The sequence below is a fragment of the Herpailurus yagouaroundi genome, unplaced genomic scaffold (genome assembly GCF_014898765.1).
Source record: "Herpailurus yagouaroundi ecotype Mexico unplaced genomic scaffold, PumYag 184, whole genome shotgun sequence".
NCBI classification, from domain to species: domain Eukaryota; kingdom Metazoa; phylum Chordata; class Mammalia; order Carnivora; family Felidae; genus Herpailurus; species Herpailurus yagouaroundi.
In genome coordinates this window covers 35,282,528-35,301,305 of record NW_024412415.1, presented here as the reverse complement: position 1 = coordinate 35,301,305, position 18,778 = coordinate 35,282,528, and the positions used below count along the sequence as shown (strand labels likewise).

Here is an 18,778-nt window from a genome sequence, read left to right as displayed (position 1 = left end):
TGAAATCAAGAGTTGGACGTTCAACAGACTAAGCCACCCAGGTACACCCAAATTTTATTTTTAAGTAATCTCTGCACCTAGCGTGGGGCTCGAATTCACAACCTCGAGATCAAGAGTTGCATGTTCCACTGACTGAACCAGCCAGGCACTCTTGTACTCCTAAGCCTATTTAAAAACTCATCTTGGGGCATCTGGGTGGCTCAGTCAGTTAAGTGTCTGACCCTTGATTTTGGCTCAGGTCGTGATCTCATGTTTTGTGAGACTGAGCCCCAGGTGGAGCAGCGTGGAGCCTGCTTGGGCTTCTCTCTCTCTGCCTCTCTCTCTCTCTCTCTCTCTCTCAAAATAAAGAAACAAACATTAAAAACACAAACAAACTCATCTTTCCCTAACACATTAATGATAAGTTCAGGAAGAGTTGCGAGAAGAGAAAAACACATTACATGTGTGAGGCTGTGGTATATCGGTGTTATTGGAAAAGCCCAAGCAAATTACATATTTGTAGGAATTGGCCTCTGGGTGTGGCTTGGTTCTGTTTATGGACTGTGGCCAATTTTTTTTTTTTTAAGTACACGGCTGTGATTGATGTATAAAAGATATTCCTTTAAAAAACCCAAATATCCTGTATATAACAAAGTATATTTTATAAACACATCTAAGCAAATAGACTAACAAATGTTTTTAAATATGGGAAAAATACTGTGCAAATTAAAAACTGAATTAGACGGAGTCTAATATAAAATTTGAGATTTTGACCTCAAGAAAAATGCCATTTTTTTCCTTTAAAGGTAGATGTTTATAAGACTCCGTATGAAAACCTCACTCTTCTTAATCTGTTCACAATATAGGCGTGGTTCTCAAGTAGGGTCCTGCCACACTCAAAAGAGACAATCTTCAAGACAATCTGCCTCAGACACTTAGCCCTGAGAGCCACCCATTCAAATTCGTCTCCCAGCTCCGACCGGGAATGATTTCAAAGCACCGCAACTCTTCTGGATCTCAGAGCTGCCCACTGTAAAACATTTTCCGCATCCTTGAAAGCCAGAGAAACAGTATAATGTCTATGGGTCACCCCTATACCCCTCACAATACTTAAGGGGTCACTCATCAGTGACGGGGGGAGAGCCAGGGAGCTGAGACTCATGTGATGCACAGCTCCCAGCCCTGCCTTTAGCAAAGGTCGTGCCTCGTGTCACCGTCAGCCAAAAAGTTACCAGCGTCAGCGTTTATTAAGTAGGATTAGAATAATCACCTCAATATAAATAAAAAGTACAGTCCTTCGTTCAGATGATAATAAAGATACTGGACTTGAAGCTCCATTTCTCAAGTAGAGAAAGTATTATTCAAAAAGCCTGTTGACTATGTCAGCATTCCATTAAAATCAGTACAAAATGTTTTAATTCCATTTGCATAATAAAATACAACATTTAGAATAGTTTATGATAAATAAGAATTTGACTGTAAAAGCAAAATACTTAAAGCATCCTAATTAATATGGAGACTACTTATTATTCCATGCCAAATTTAAATTAGTCTTTGTCTGCAGCTATTTGACTGATGTAAAATAGAATGTGAAACATTCAAAATTGCTTTTAATAGTTATTAAATATTTCTAAAACATGAAAACATTTAGAAATTTGGCAATTTCTTCCAAACCCCAAACCAGAGGTGTTTCCCATTAAGGTATCTGCCGGTACAAATTTAATGTCATAATCTGGCCAACATTAAATTCTAAAATCAATGTAGGGTACCTGAAATAATAAAAACAGAAAAACTAAAGCATTTGTTTTTTACTCCTTTTAAGAAGTCTTCGTTTTCTCTGATCATAGACAATTGTAAATCTTTAGAAATTATCATTTAGAATGTGAAAATTCTCCATACTTACGTATATGTGACTTGTCAAGATGTTCAAGACGTGTTTATTATGTGAAACAAGCAAGTTGTAGGACAGTCCATTAGTATAATCCTTTTTTGATTAGTGGAGACTTTTTTAATTGGAGAAATACACACCAAATTCTTCACCAAACTCTTAAAAATAGATTCCTGTGTTTAAGGAATTCAGGAATATGACATGAGGTTCTCAACCATTCCTGGATCACACTTTAAGAGATGAACTTGGGGGCGCCTGGGTGGCTCAGTCGGTTAAGCGTCCGACTTCGGCTCAGGTCATGATCTCACAGTTCGTGGGTTCGAGCCCCGCGTCGGGCTCTGTGCTGACAGCTCAGAGCCTGGAGCCTGCTTCGGATTCTGTGTCTCCCTCTCTCTCTGCCCCTCTCCTACTTGTGCTCTGTCTCTCTCTCTCTCAAAAATAAGTAAATATTAAAAGAAAAAAAAGGAGGTGAATTTGGAAGGTTTAGTTAAGAGTGGTGACTATCGACGTTTTGAATAAACACACACATTTGACGTAGACCGTTTGCCTGCTATACTCGGAGCTGCCCTATGAAGGATCTTAGGTGGTGCAGGGACAAAGGAAGAAATACAGGCTGTAAAGGGACCCTATCTTCAAACAGAGCAATTCCGTTTTGTTCATTTCAGAGCTTCCTTGAAGAACATTTCTGAAATGAAAAAGGCTTGAAAACTACATCTGAGATAACTGCCCGTATCGAGTAGAAGTTCTAGGACAATTTGAGGATATTCAATAATTTTAAAATCTTAAAATCTTAAACATCACTACCTAATGTTTATTTGATGTTTTTAGTTTTTGAGGAGACTTTGAACAATTATTTTTATTTTAGCCAATTAAACCTGAGTGGAACAGATGGAAAGTACAATGGGACTTGAAATATTCCTACAGTGATGAAGTATCTCAAATAATTTATAAATAGGTTGTCAATGGAAGTTTATCTGCTCTGTGGACAGTAGAGTTCAGAAAAGTATTTGAAATAGAAGCAATCAGTTTTAGAGTGCTTTATATTATTTCTATGTGATATGTTATAAAATAATTTTGAAGTAACCTATTTGTTTTGCTTATGTGCTCTTTCTAGTTGTTCTACCATACCTGTTTCTATAGTAAAATGAGAACACACTTTATACTGTGCTTTGTTAAATAATATTTTTGTGATATTTAGAAACATAAATGTAAAATTTCTTTTATAGATTACAGTGCCCCCCACCCCCCAAAATGCCAGGGACCAGGAAGGAGACTTTAACTGGGTAAAGACTTTACATGGGTAAAGACTGGGTCTAAAAATATACCCAGTTCTGTCTCTTCTATTGGATCTTCCTAAAAGACATGTGTATGTATAATTCTTCCTCTAAAATCCACTTGCTTAATCCTTAAGCAAAAGCTGCCTGTTTCCCTAACCTTCTTGTACGTCAACCACAGCCTACACATACAGTGAAAGAAATTTGGAGTTTCGGAGCTTAAGATGGAAGCAAAGAAAGAATGTCCCTGGCTGAGGGCGAGCTTGTTAAGATCACCCAGATCCGCGCTGGGCCGTGTCAGCCGCAGAGCTTTGGAGGTGGCTCTGGGTACTCTCTTCAAGGAGGTTCCTAGGACTCAGGTGACCCCGGGGGCCTCCCTCTAGCTCCAGACCTGGGGACCCGTTCAATTGTTGTTCCCATCATTTGTTTTCTGTGCGATTTTCCCCTGTGGCTCTTTATGTGTGTCTTTATGGTAAATCTTGTTATTGCTTAAGGCAACTGAATGGGTCTTTCTTATATAAAGGCTGAACGGAATAATACTCATTATAGAATTTAGAAAATACAGGAAATATTAAAAAAAAATCTTCTCTAATTCCACTTTCCATCGCTGTTAACTCTGGTTATTTCCTTTTTTTTTTTTTTTTGAGTGTTTATTTCTTAAAATTGTGATTTTACAAACTTAATTCACGTTTGTATGCCTTTTCAATATTCTGAGCTCTGTGATCTTATTTGTAGTTCACAAGAAAATTAAAGCAAAGCTGAATGAAATGAGAATAGTTGGAAGAAACTATGTAGGGAATATGTATTTTTGAAACCTGGAGTTTAGGGGCACCTGGGAGGCTCAGGCAGTTAGGCATCCGACTTCAGCTCTGGTCACGATCTTGCCGTTTGTGAATTCAAGCCCTGCATCGGGCTGTCTGCTGTCAGGACGGAGCCCGCTTAAGATCCTCTGTCCCCCCCTTCTCTACCTCTGCCCCCACTCGCAAAAATAGATAGACATTAAAAAAACCCCTAAATTTTAGAGACATTTAGTTTCGTTACCGAAAGAACAGCAAAGAAGCTTCTAAACTAATGAGAAAGTAAATATCGTTTATAGTTTTTACAATTTCCTCTGTGCTGCTAATATATTCCGTGTCTTGTAAAAGTTTGAATTGGAAGTTTTGTCAGGGGAGACTCAGTTTCCCATTGCAAGGTGAAGGCCTTTTGTCACCCTGATAAATTCACCTTAGCCTTGTTTAAGCAGAAGCTCAATCTTGATTGGATTAGAAGCTGCAGAGTTAAACCAAAAGTTCACTGTGGTGTTAAGTAATGTATAAGGAGAATGAGATCGCTGGCCAGTGGGCTGGTTCCTTCCATCCAGTCTCTCCATAAACGGGAAGCAAGTTTAGCAGAAGCTTGCTTGTTGAAAGTAGAAGAACAATGGAATAAATGAAGGGATGCGAATGTTGAAAGCCATGGTGCTTTGATGACTAGATGTCTCCATCCTTTTGTATCGTTCGTGCACGGTCAGTGCCAGGATTCCTGGAAACCTTCGGTATCAGCGTACCTCTGCTCTCATTCAGGCACGTTCGTAGCTACTTCTGCTGTGTCCCTGCTCGCTGTTCCTGTTTCTTGGTTAAATGATAACGAAGGAAATATATTGTTGAGTCCGTTCACAGTCTGTCCACCTCCATCGGGACTGTGGAGGATTAAGAGCTGTATCTTTTTTTTTTTTTTTAATTTTTTTTTTCAACGTTTATTTATTTTTGCAGCAGAGAGAGACAGAGCATGAATGGGGGAGGGGCAGAGAGAGAGAGACAGGGAGACACAGCATCGGAAACAGGCTCCAGGCTCCGAGCCGTCAGCCCAGAGCCCGACACGGGGGCTCGAACTCCCGGACCGCGAGATCGTGACCTGGCTGAAGTCGGCCGCTCAACCGACTGCGCCACCCAGGCGCCCCAAAGATTTCCTTTTCAAACAGGAAGGAGGGTTTACCTGAAGCAGCGGTCTGCCTCCTCTCACAACCATTAGCAGCAAATGTTCCCCGTGACAATTAAAATTAAAATGACTCTGCTTTTCTTACGTTACCGACCACTGCTTTGTCCTCAGGGACCAGGGAGGCCTGTGGACATTCTGGTCAAAAGGAAGGAGCGCTAAGATGGAGTTATCCATATTCGCCATGGGAGTGAGTGGTCACATATACGCCAGATTTTTACCATTCCTGGACTTGATGATTCTTCGAAGTCTTGATTCTTTTATAAATCTGAGATCTGTTTTAAAATGTAACTTCCTTCAACATAACAAGGAAAGACATTGAGTTTTAGATTTTCCATACATACTGCAGCTTGTGGGAAAGAAAATAACTATTGCTATTTTGGAGTTACAGGATGTGCGAACAATCTATCATAATGTTAACCTTAAAAATAAAACTGCCGGTTATTTTACCAGCAAAAATGAGTTTGAGAATAACAGAGAATTGCAATTCAGCACAAGCAAACTACTGCAAAACCATAGGCAAGTCCTGAGAACAAAGAAGAGGACTGCTCTTTTATAGAGGAAAGGGGTGGGGGCAGCTGGAAGGGCTGTTAATAAACAAAAAGTCTGGGGCGCCTGGGTGGCTCAGTCGGTTGAGCGTCTGACTTCGGCTCAGGTCACGATCTCGCGGTCTGTGAGTTCAAGCCCCGTGTTGGGCTCTGTGCTGACAGCTCAGAGCCTGGAGCCTGTTTCAGATTCCGTGTCTCCCTCTCTCTCTGACCCACCCCCATTCATGCTCTGTCTCTCTCTGTCTCAGAAATAAATAAATGTTAAAAAAAAATTAAAAAAAAAAAAAAGTCCATCGGAGGTTAAAGTGGAGTTTGAAGTATAGTGGCTTGTCATTGGCTAGGTTGTGACAGTCTCTCATTGGCTGGGCTGTTGCTGGGGCCAGAGGAAAGCCTTTCTTCCTCCTGTTGGGGTAATAAAGTAGTAGCTAATAGTACCAAGTGCACGACGTGTCTTTTCCTGTTGGGTCTGCAACTGAGGACCCCTTGAGCCCGACAGCTCCCCTTCTGGCTGGCTTCCTGACTGCATTTTAGTGAGGTTTCCCTTTACTAATTGTCACTAAATAAATCTATCAAATATTCTATCAAATAGAGATTTTAATCTAAAAGATGTATTGCAAACCTTGCTGCTTTCTTTGGTTGGGCTTTCCAGATCTTATTTTCTGGCTTGGTGTAAATGAATAGAGGAAAAAGCCATTCTGGGCCAAAATTTAGCATATATACTTGGGAATGCTTACCATATAATGAAAGAATTTAATCTATAAAAAGGTCACACTCTCTAAGGCAATTGTAGGGACGCCTTGGCTTAAAATAGCTCAGTATACACACTTCCCAAAGAAACCATGAAGCACCTTTCAGCTGGTTATTATTAGCTTCACTAATTCATTTACCACAGGTTTCCTTCAAAAGTGAAACTCCCTAGTACAGTCAGTTTCAGAAAACTTTTCAGTAGAGTATTTGTTATAAAAGCAAACCAGCCACATTCAAATTTTTAAAAATTTTAAATCAGAAGTGTTGGGGCGCCTGGGTGGCGCAGTCGGTTGAGCCTCCGACTTCAGCCAGGTCACGATCTCGCGGTCCGTGAGTTCGAGCCCCGCGTCAGGCTCTGGGCTGATGGCTCAGAGCCTGGAGCCTGTTTCCGATTCTGTGTCTCCCTCTCTCTCTGCCCCTCCCCCGTTCATGCTCTGTCTCTCTCTGTCGCAAAAATAAATAAACGTTGAAAAAAAAAAAAAAAAGAAGTGTTAAAGGATTGTTGGGCGCTTGCACAGAGTCAGTTGTGCATCTGATTTCATCTCGGTCACGAACTCATGGTTCGTTAGTTGGAGTCCCACATCCGGTGAGCTCGAGCACCGCTTTGGGTGAACATGAGCCCTGCTTCGGGTAAAACGTGAGTCCTGCCTTGGGTGAGACCTGCTTCTCTGTCTCTCCCCACCTTTCCCCCCCACTCTCTCTGCCCCACACTCACTTGTGCTTACTCTCTCTCTCTCTAAAGAAAAAAAAGTGTCAAAGGATTGTCATGTAGGTTTCTGTGTTCTTAAAGATTCTTCTCTTTGAAGGGCACAACTTTTTCTGAGTGTTAAAAACATTTCTATGTATTATTTTCTATCAGACTTTATGAATACCAGCTAGCCTGAGATGCAATACAAAGCCAAATATTTGTAAATGTTACTTGTGTGATCACTTTCTATCTGAAGTGATCAGGTTTAGAATGAATTCTTTAATTTCGATATTTGTTAATTTCAGTTTCTTTAGTCCCTGTGCAGATACTTAATTCCCTATTCCATGTAGTCAAGTGGCTAGGTTGGTAAGGATGCAGCTTACTCCTTGCTCTTGAGGAACTTGTAGACAGACGAATGGGGGAGACCTTATTACAGCGCTAACACATTTAAATAGAAAGCTACAGCTCTATGTATAAGCTCTGTGAAGGAGAGGTATTCCAGAATATATGACAGGGAAGGCTTGACTTGGCCTGGGAAGTCAGAGGAAGTTTCTCTGAAAAAGCTGAGCTGCTGCGATAAAAAAACCCAGGTCACGTAGCATAGAGGAAAGGAAGGGTGTTCTCAGGTACCCTGTGAGGGCACTCGGTGCTTCTTAAGAACTTTCCTATGAAAAGAGATTGGAGGGCAGGAGAGAGAATATCCAACTATAGAGACCAGTAGGGGCCAGACCACGAAGAATCTTTGAGATCATGTTAAGGATTTTGATCTTGAGGGCAATAGGAAGTTTTTTAAAAAGTGTAAGTATGCTAAGTTTCTATTGTAAAAATAGATCTATTTGAATAACTTAGTAGCGATGCTCTCTAATCACATTTTAGCACCTTGGCGGTAGCAGTAGTTAGTAGTAGCAGTAATAATACTTAACTGCCATTTATTTTGCACTTACTCTGTGTCAGTCCTTTGGAGCATACCCAAGGCATAAATATATTAACTCTCATTCTTATTACTAGTGAGGCGGTTGATATTTTACAGATAAGCAAACTGACGTGCAGAAGGTGTTAAGTAATTTGACCAAGCTCATTAGCAAATGAGTGATTGAGCTGGAAACTCAGCCCAGGGTTTTCTGATGCTAAATCCCTGTGGGATAATAGGACTTCACCCAAAAATTGTCCAGTGTGCACTTTCTGACCAAACTGTACCTTCAGACAGGCTATTAAGGATGTTTTTAATAATGATAAATTAATGCTTTTTTGAGTTTGATTTTTCAAACTTCATTGAATAAAAAAAAGAGCTTCTCTTTGTTGCCAGCAGAGGGAGCCAGAAAGATTGATATTGTAATAAGTTTTGGAATTCTCCAAGTTAGGAGTATTCATGAGCAATTCTATTGAACTCATATTAAGAATAATTGTTTAGATTAAATATGTATACGGTGTGGTCTCATTTTGATTTAAAGGTAAATGTGTATCTAGGTATTGAGAAGAAGTCCGGAAAGACATAAAATATAACATTATTGTTATCTCTCAGCAGTGGTTTTGCTAGGTTTTTTTCTTTTCCACCTTTTTTTTGAGAACATATTAGTCTTATAGAAATTTTCTGCCATGAACATGTATTATGCAGTGAAACGTAACTCTTATTTGTAGTTTATGTGAGCAGCAGAAGGGCTATCAATGGTTTATAAAGCGTTTAAAATGTTTTTTGAGACTAAAATGCATCACCCATCATTTTAATGCATTATTAGTTTACTTGGGGTATCTTTTTTGTATTGACAAGGTAAATTTAGGCCATCACCTATCTGAGTCTTCAAAATTCTGAACTACTACAGCCTAAATTTAAGAAAGTGTATCAAGTAGAAATAAAAAATGTTTTAGATTCTTGGTTGTCCCATTAATAAGAATATTGTAGAATATAAAAGAAAAAATTCATTATGAATAATATATTTAATAGGATTCAGACTCAGAACTGAGTTCATGGTATTCATGGTATCAGCTTTCTCCTCCATCTATCTTATAGAATTGGTAAATAGTATAAAATCAAGTTATCACTTCAGTGAAATGATTTTTAATAACCTGTACCTTTAACTGAAGTTTAGAATTAGATAGTCTAGGAATTTGACTTTAATTTTTAATATTTTAAAAGGTTTATTTATTGTGTGTGTGTGGGGAGGTCGTTAGTACATGCACACATGTGAGCAGGGGAGGGTAGGGAGAGAGAGAGAGAATCCCAAGCAGGCTCTATGCTACCATCACGGAACCCAGTGCAGGGCCTGATCCCGTGAACCGTGAGATGATGATCTGAGCCAAAGCCAAGAGTCAGACACTTAACCGACTGAGCCACCCAGGGTCCCCTGGAATTTGACTTTTAACTCTGCCACTTAGTAGTTATCACATGTTGGCAAGTTACTGAACCTCTCTAAGTTTCTTTTGCTTTATATGGGGAACGAAGATGGTAATAAGTCTTCTTTGGTCATAGTTGAGGACTATCAGAAGCATTTGCAAAGTGTTTATTATTACAGTAAACGTTAATTTATCAGGTTTGCAACCTTAGTTTTGTTTTTGCCACAAGCTCGCTTCCAACAACTGAACTGATTTGTCCTTTATCGAATCCGTATTTGCCCATACGAATAGCCGCTGTAGGCACACAGATCCATCATGAACTACACTTACCTACAATCATAGGCATCTCACATTATATTTAGCTACCAAAATATAGCTATGCATCACACAATTCTTTCCCCTTTAACCCTTTGTTTCGTTCATGTTCTGTATTAAGCAACTTTGCGGCAGAAACAACCCACAAGTCTTGGTGGTTTCTAACAACATTACATTACATGTAGCCTTTGAGCTGCCTGTGGAGAATGGTTCTGCTCCACATGCTTTCATTCTAAGACCCAGACTGAAGGAGCAGCCTCTCTCTGGACCTGCCATTTGCTGCGTGGTAGCCAGAACTCAGAGGGCTGGCTGAAACTTGTGATACCCCTTAAAGCTTCTGCTCAGCTGTGCCGTGTGTCATGACCGCCACAGCGTGCCGCATGGCTGCGCTCCGAGTAGTGAGGCACAAGGACAGATACTCTTCATGATGTAGGTATAGGCGAGTTATAAACCGGGCAGGGATGTATAAGCCTCTTCCAAGGATGGGGATGATAAATGGTGAACAGTGATGTAATCTACCACAATGTGTCCTCTTCATCACAAATGCCAACTGTGTTCCCTTCTGCTTACAAAATACATTTATCCCTTCATCAAGGAAAATACCTCAAGAACTTCTTTCAATTGCATTAGGTTTATAGTTTAGAACCTCTTAGAATTTGTACGTCTTTTATGTGTGTAGATTTTCTTGATCCGGAGACCAGTTCTCTTCAACCCTCCACCCCCTCCCCACCGCCCACCCCCCACCATACAGTGATGGAACAGGGATAGGATATCCACAGTGAACATTCCTGTTAAGACGTAGGAATAATGGAGGCACCCAGCAGTCTCTGGTCCCTGGCAGTTAATTGTATTGTATTGTATCAATTGGATTTTTGGGTGAATGTAACGAGGGCTCCTTTTCTTGGCACTGGAGGATGTTCCTTGATTTGGCCCTGGTTATGTTCCTGTGGGTAGCTCCCTAGTCCATTGTTTTCCATGGCTCTGGGTTGTGCCCTTTGTGAGGTGTTTCTTTTAATATATCATCTGTGTCCATATTTGAACAGAGTATTGGAGGGGATGCCCTTGTTGGCGAGGGAATGAGGTAAGGGTTAAACAGCTTTACTGGTCTGCCTGTAGAAACCTGGGGCCCATTAAATATGATCTAGGAGTCACAGACCCTAAACCCAGGCTGGGGGCTGTTTTGGAAGTTGTTTTTTTGTCTTTTTATCTATTTGAGTCAGATCCAGGTGCCGACAATCATATCCTCGATCCTTTGGCAGACGCATTTTTCTCTAAACTTCAGTTCAGTTACCTTGAGCTTATTGGGCTTCAATGGGACCACATCCTCAGGCTCTTCCTGTGGGGAGTCCCCCTCCGAGCCATTTTGTTTCATTGAAAGGATTTGCTGGGTGAAAGGAAAACACTTGTTTCCTTTACTCACTGTCCGCTGAATGCTTCTTTTGTACTCCCAAGTGCGTGTGTGTGTGTGTGTGCGCGCGCGCGCGTGTGTGTGTGTGTGTTTCCATACCAGGCTGTTCCCTGATTCTCTGTGAGAACCAACTGGGTGTCCTACAGTTTAACTTAATCCTGACGCTGACTACCTAGACTTAGCTCAGACCCCACAGGTTAAGGGCTCAGTCCCACTAGACTGTCCCCCCTCTCACTTTGGACATCAGTAGCAAGTCCAGTCCTTTCAACCAAGTTATCTCATTTTTCACATGTCAACAATTTTATTTACTGCTACATTATGTGGTTGGCTGTCTTTCCAACCTCCACTAACCATTTCCTGGCTCTCCATCACCCAGCTTTAAAGCCTACATCACATACTTTTATTATTGTTTGTGACAGTGGTTGTTAAGGTGTAGCACCTGCCTCTGGTACCAGTTTCTGCAGTGTTCAGCTTTATGGTAGTAATTACCTTCAAATTGCAGTGGCTTCTCAAAATAACAAACTTATATTTCCTAACCTATGTTATAGACTATGGGTCAGCTCTGTCGAAACAGCCTGTGGCTCCCCTCCAGACCCAAGGCTAAAGGAAAAGCCCTTATATGAGATGTGATAGTCTCTTGACTGAAGCCAAGACTGGCGCAAACTTGGACGGCTGCTTCAAGGTTTTACTTAGATGCGATGTATATCCCGTCTGTTCATGTTCTGTTGGCCAAATCATATCTCATGGGTGATCCCCAAATCAGTGACCTAGGGATGGCTATTCTTTCCCTATGAGATGATATACAGGTCACACATCTACATACAGAGAGATACCTAAACATACGTGTGTGTGTATAATAATCTTGCAAGGAAGCAGGGGAATGGATAGTCTCAAATAATACAGTCTACCATAACTTTCCCATGTAGTTTTGGATGATGCATGAAAAATCAGAATTGTGTGTGTGTGTGTGTGTGTGTGTGTGTGTGTGTATTTTAAACTTAATGGCATATTACCTTACTGTAGTATACTGTATGGACTCTCCAGAGAACTAGAGCTAATAGGAAATATATAGATATCTATAACTATGAGAGAGATAAATTAATTTACTTTAAGGAATTGGCTTATATAATTGTGGGGGCTAGAAAATCTGAAATTTATAAGGCAGGCTCACAGGCTAGGAGCTCAGGCAGGATTTCTGTGTTATAGTCATGAGACAGAATTGTTTCTTGTCAGGGAATCTTCAGTTTTTGCTCTTAGGGTCTTAAAATGATTAGATGAGGCCTATCCACAATATTAAGGGCAATCTTTTTACCTCAAGTCAACATATTTTAGATGTCAGTCACATCTACAGAGTCCTTCCTGGTAACATCTGGATTCATGTTTGTCAAAACGACTGGGCACCATAGCTGAGCCAAGGTGATAAAGAATTGCCCTTCATATACACATAGTGCTATTTTGCAGATAGGAGAATATGAACACAGAGAGTATTCTCTCATAGGTCTCATGGTAGAGCACCAACAAATTACCTTGATCATAGCTAATAAACACCGTATATTTTGGCCGAAGATAACTGAGCACCTAAAACGTGGTTTGGCAAACTGTGGCCTACTGCCTGTTTTTATAAATAAAGTTTTATTGGAACATGGCTATGGTTATTCTTTATATATTGTCTATGGCTATTTTCATTCCATAAGGGCAAAGTTGAATAGTTACAACAGAGAATGCATGGCCTGCAAACCCTAAAGTGTTTACCGTCTGGTTTACACAGAAAATGTTTGCCAACCAACCCTTAAAGAATACATGGAAAAGAAGCTTGTGATTTTTGCTTTGTCATGGTTTACTCCTACTGCAGCGTCTTCATCTGAGGATGAATGCATGCTCATTAAACACTACAGTAGCAATATTATTAAAATATTATTTAAATTTTATTAGATTTATAAAAATTAACGCCTTACTGATTTTTATTGCATAGCCATTCAGATTTTCTTTTAGATCGCTTAATAGAGTTCAGGTTTTGCTGATAAAATGCATATGAATGCTGGTTGTTTAAAATGAATACTTGTGCATCTTTGGGAATAGAAAGTACTTCTTCCACAAAATTTTATCATTTTCATACTATTATAATTACAGATTTCAGTGTACCTATTTTCTTTTAAGATGGTAAAAAGGTAATATTAGTGTGCCTAACTCATCCCCTTTTTTATTTTCAACTAATCATAAAGCTATTGGCACTCTTTACCTTCTATTCGGTGCCTGAGCCGGTATGGTAGGGACTGCCCTCTGTCCCCTAATCCGAGCCGAGCTTGGCCAACCTGGTACATTATTAGGAGATGACCAGATTTATAATGTGGTTGTCACTGCCCATGCCTTTGTAAATAATTCTCTTTATGGTGATACCCATTATGATTGGAGGATACGGAAACTGATTGGTACCATTAATAATTGGGGCACCCGACATGGCATTCCCTCGGATAAATAATATAAATTTCTGACTTCTGCCTCCATCCTTCCTACTTTTACTCACTTCCTCTATGGTAGAAGCTGGGGCGGGGACTGGATGGACCATATACCCCCCTCTAGCTGGTAATTTAGCCCACGCGGGAGCATCCGTAGATCTAACTATCTTTTCCCTACATCTTGTAGGTGTCTCTTCAATCTTGGGCGCCGTTAATTTCATCACCAGTATAATTAATATAAAACCTCCTGCCCTATCTCAATATCAAACACCCCTATTTGTCTGATCAGTTCTAATTACTGCTGTCCTACTGCTCCTATCACTACCAGTTCTAGCAGCAGGGATTACTATGCTACTGACAGATCAAAATCTAAATACTACATTTTTCGATCCTGCCGGAGGAGGAGATCCTCTTTTATATCAACACTTACTCTGATTCTTTGGCCACCCAGAAGTTTATATTCTAATTTTACCGGGATTCGGAATAATCTCACATATCGTCACTTACTATTCGGGTAAAAAGGAGCCCTTTGGCTATATGGGAATAGTCTGGGCAATAATATCTATTGGCTTTCTGGGCTTTATTGTATGAGCCCACCATATGTTTACTGTGGGAAGGGACGTCGACACACGAGCATATTTTACATCAGCCACTATAATTCTCGCCATTCCTACTGGGGTAAAAGTATTTAGTTGACTTGCTACCCTTCATGGAGGAAATATTAAGTGATCCCCTGCCATACTATGAGCCTTGGGCTTTATTTTCTTATTTACCGTAGGGGGTCTAATGGGCATTGTACTAGCAAACTCTTCATTAGACATTGTCCTTCACGATACGTACTACGTGGTAGCCCACTTCCACTATGTCTTGTCAATAGGGGCAGTATTCACTATTATAGGAGGCTTCGTCCATTGATTCCCCCTATTCTCAGGGCATACTCTCGATAATACTTGGGCAACAATTCACTTCACAATTATGTTCGTGGGCGTCAACATAACATTTGTCCCTCAGCACTTCCTAGGTTTATCTGGAATGAATGCCTCGACGTTATTCTGATTACCCAGATGCACATACAACTTGAAACACAATTTCCTCAATAGGCTGTTTCATCTCATTAACAGCAGTTATGTTAATGGGCTTCATAGTCTGAGAAGCCTTTGCATCCAAACGAGAAGTAGCTATAGTCGAGTGAACTACAACTGATCTCGAGTGACTACATGAATGCCCTCCTCCATACCATACATTTGAGGAGCCAACTTACGTATCCCTAAAATAAGAAAGGAAGGAATCGAACCCTCTTAACAACTCGTTTCAAGCCAATACCATAACCACTATGTCTTTCTCAATAAAGAAGTATTAGTAAAAAATTACATAACTTTGTCAAAGTTAAATTATAGGTTTAAACGCTTTATACTTGTATGGCATATCCTTTCCAGCTAGGTTTTCAAGATGCTACGTCTCCTATTATAGAGCAGCTCCTACACTTCCGTGACCGCACACTAATAATTGTATTTCTGATCAGTTCCCTAGTTCTTTACATTATTTCACTAATATTAACAACTAAACTCACACATACAAGCACAATAGATGCCCAAGAGGTAGAGGCCATTTGAACCCATTCTGCCAGCTATTATTTTAATTCTCATTTGATTGCTCTTGTAGAATATCCATAAAATTGAATTCGACTATAAGGTGTATTTTTTTTACAAACCAAAGAGTAGATGGCAGCTTTAGTTAGTGAAGAGAGTCTAGGCCCTGGGTCCAGACAGTCCTGGGTTTAAATTTAGTGGCTTAAAACAACAGCTATTTTATTTGCTGCTGACTTCATGGGTCAACAGTTTGAGCTGGGCTCTGTTGCATGGTTGTTCCGCTGGTCTTAGTCATGTGGCTGCTGTCATCTAGAAGCTCCTCTAGGGATTGGTTGGTTGGAGATGGCCACACTGATAATGTCTGGCATATTATGCTAGCCAGCACGGCTACCTGGCATGATTGGGCAATCGGGATCTTTCTGTCCCGAGATCTCTGGGGCGCCAGGAGGCTAGCTTGTTCATTCTGCCCGCAGTATGGCAGGACCAGGTCTCTTGAGACCTAGATTCAGAAGTCTCACAAGCCACATTCTGTTTGTCAAAATAAGTTACAAGTCCAGCTCAGATTCAAGGGATGAAGAAATAAATGCCATCTCTTGATGGGAAGCGTGGCAAAGTCACATGGCAAACGGATGGGCTTATAGGAATGAAAGAAATTAATAGTGACTGCACAATCTACCACGACTATAAATTGCTTAGTTTCTGTATGCCCCATTTGGAAAGTAGAAATAGCAATATTGACCTGAAGAGTTCCTTAAAGTTTAACAATTACCTATATAGAGAGCACTTGGAAGATTTTCTGAAACCGTTTTGAAATTGAATCTTTAGGGGCGCCTGGGTGGCTCAGTCGGTTAAGCGGCCGACTTCGGCTCAGGTCATGATCTCGCGGTCTGTGAGTTTGAGCCCCACGTCGGGCTCTGTGCTGACAACTCAGAGCCTGGAGCCTGTTTCCGATTCTGTGTCTCCCTCTCTCTGACCCTCCCCCGTTCATGCTCTGTCTCTCTCTGTCTTAAAAATAAATAAACGTTAAAAATTTTTTTTAAAATTAAAAAAAAAAAAAGAAATTGAATCTTTATGTTAAATATTGTGCTTTTTATTATAGACCTAAATATCATGAGAGTATTTATTCTTTCTCATTATTACTTTGGCTATGTATTTTTTTTTTTTAATATGGGAGACATATATTAAGACTCGAAGGATATCCTATGTAAAATACCAGCACAGGAAGAGTTATACTTTTGTGTAGAACTATGGGATTCATTCAATAAATAAAAAGAAAAGCAATTATCTTCTGATGTGTTTACAAAAACATACATATTCCTGTAACCCTCTGTGTGTTTATATTTCCCATTTAAAATTTAAACAATACTGGCCAGTAGTATAAGGTTTGTATCAGTTTAATTCTAGAAAAGTCTTTTGTGCTCTAGCAAACATATTTTTGTTTGGCTGATGTTTCCTTGCAAAGCCAAGAAAAAATAGAAAACCAAAGGAACAAAAATATCTTATTTTTCATTGTGGTCAAACCACATCAGAGGCTTTTCTGTAAGTATATCTGTTTTGCTCTTTACTTTGTTAGGAATAAACATAGAATGCTTCCTAAATCTGTCCCATTTTGAGATATAAATATATATCAGACTGGCAAAAATGTTTGTTAAAACTTATCAGAAGTACTTCTGTGGTCATTGGTGTGTGTAGGGTGGGGTAGGAGGCATATAGACCTTCCTCAGTTTTTAACCTTCATATATAAACAATTTCACTCGTGGCTTGTAGGCATTCAAAGAACTCATTTGAATACATTTTTCTTTTCTTTTTTTTCAACGTTTATTTATTTTTGGGACAGAGAGAGACAGAGCATGAACGGGCGAGGGGCAGAGAGAGAGGGAGACACAGAATCGGAAACAGGCTCCAGGCTCCGAGCCATCAGCCCAGAGCCCGACGCGGGGCTCGAACTCCCGGACCGCGAGATCGTGACCTGGCTGAAGTCGGACGCTCAACCGACTGCGCCACCCAGGCGCCCCTGAATACATTTTTCTATAAAATTTTCTAGGGACAAAGTTTATTCTTCCCGAATAACCAGTTGCTTACTATCTTAAATCTTCCTTCTATAGCCTGGGAGCTCTATTCTTGTATGATAAACATTGTAATATCATAATGTAATGTTTATAGTTACATTTAACTATAAATGTGTTAAAGATCCATTTATGTAGTTACTTTGGAATTTAAAGCTTCTTCTAGTGAGGAAAGGTGAAATAAGTGATACTACAAAACAAATAATGCCTATTAAAATTGGAGAGGTGAGGGGCACCTGGGTGGCTCAGTCGGTTAAGCGTCCGACTTCAGCCAGGTCACGATCTCGCGGTCCGTGAGTTCGAGCCCTGCGTCCGGCTCTGGGCTGATGGCTCGGAGCCTGGAGCCTGTTTCTGATTCTGTGTCTCCCTCTCTCTCTGCCCCTCCCCCGTTCATGCTCTGTCTCTGTCCCAAAAATAAATAAACGTTGAAAAAAAAAATTAAAAAAAAAATTGGAGAGGTGATTTCCTATCTGCATTTTTCATAAACTCTTTTGGGTGCCTAGCCAGTTTTAATAAAGGAACATTTGTTACAGGAACTAGTTACAGGAATTTGTTAAGGAACACCTGTGATAGGGAGGGGTATTTATACAACTGACTACAATAGACTCAAAGCAGGTAGTTAGGAAATCTTATCTGTAAAGCAGTGCTTTCAGAGTCTTTCTGACTCCACTTCTTTTATTCTTTTTCTTTTTCTTTCTTTTTTTTTTCAGATTTCATAGCCACTGTCAGTCCTGAAGATGCTAGATTTATTATTGAAATAGTAATAATAATAATTATTCTTGTTATCTTTTTTGTCCATGTTATTTTTATGGAGTGAAATTCCATTAAAGAAGGATTTAGCTTGTTATTGTCTTGGTCAGGAAAATAATCGATGGCATATAACTTTCCCTTTCCTCTATTTGTTTCATTGAGCCATAACTACATACTTTCAGATCGTACAGTGGAAGGGTCGAGAGGTAAAGGGAAGTGGACGGGGCATAATTAAATAAGGGTAAGGCAAAATGAAAAAGGGAAGAGAGTCGGGGGTCAGGGAGAAAGAAACAGGATGTACAGCTCTTGTTTTTCTGGTTTATTTTAGCATTCTTCTTTGCCTTTTCGATTATGTAAGCTCTAATTTGCTGTTATGTAAGAGGGGGGAATAAATAACCTTTTGACTACATGGAACGGGGGAAATATTTCTAATTATCATCAATCCAATGAACTGTAGAACAGTTCTTAATTGTGCAGCCTAATCTGCAAGGAATGTTTATGCTCCATGAGCCTTGCTTTCTGCCACTCGCTCAGTTTTCAGTTGTGTCGGAGCTTGTCTTGGATTTAGTTATTGGGGAATGTGGGCAACTGTAGAGTCTTATCAGTACCTGTGCTTTGTTTCAGTCAGACATTCAGGGCGTTTTGCCCAAATGTACATGTTGTTTAGTTTTTATTTAGGATTTTCACCCCCTTGGAGAAGGCTTTATTTAGTTGCCTCTGTGTTCTTTTTATTTGAAGAGTCTTATCTTATGAATATGATTATGA

General features: G+C 40.0%; 1 protein-coding gene and 1 pseudogene across 1 annotated transcript in view; both read left to right on the top strand.

Moving 5' to 3' along the window:
• UACA (uveal autoantigen with coiled-coil domains and ankyrin repeats) overlaps window positions 1–18,778 on the top strand; it is a 98,610-nt gene that overhangs the window by 20,197 nt on the left and 59,635 nt on the right. The window lies entirely within an intron of this gene.
• LOC121041930 (cytochrome c oxidase subunit 1-like) lies at window positions 13,746–15,020 on the top strand (annotated as a pseudogene).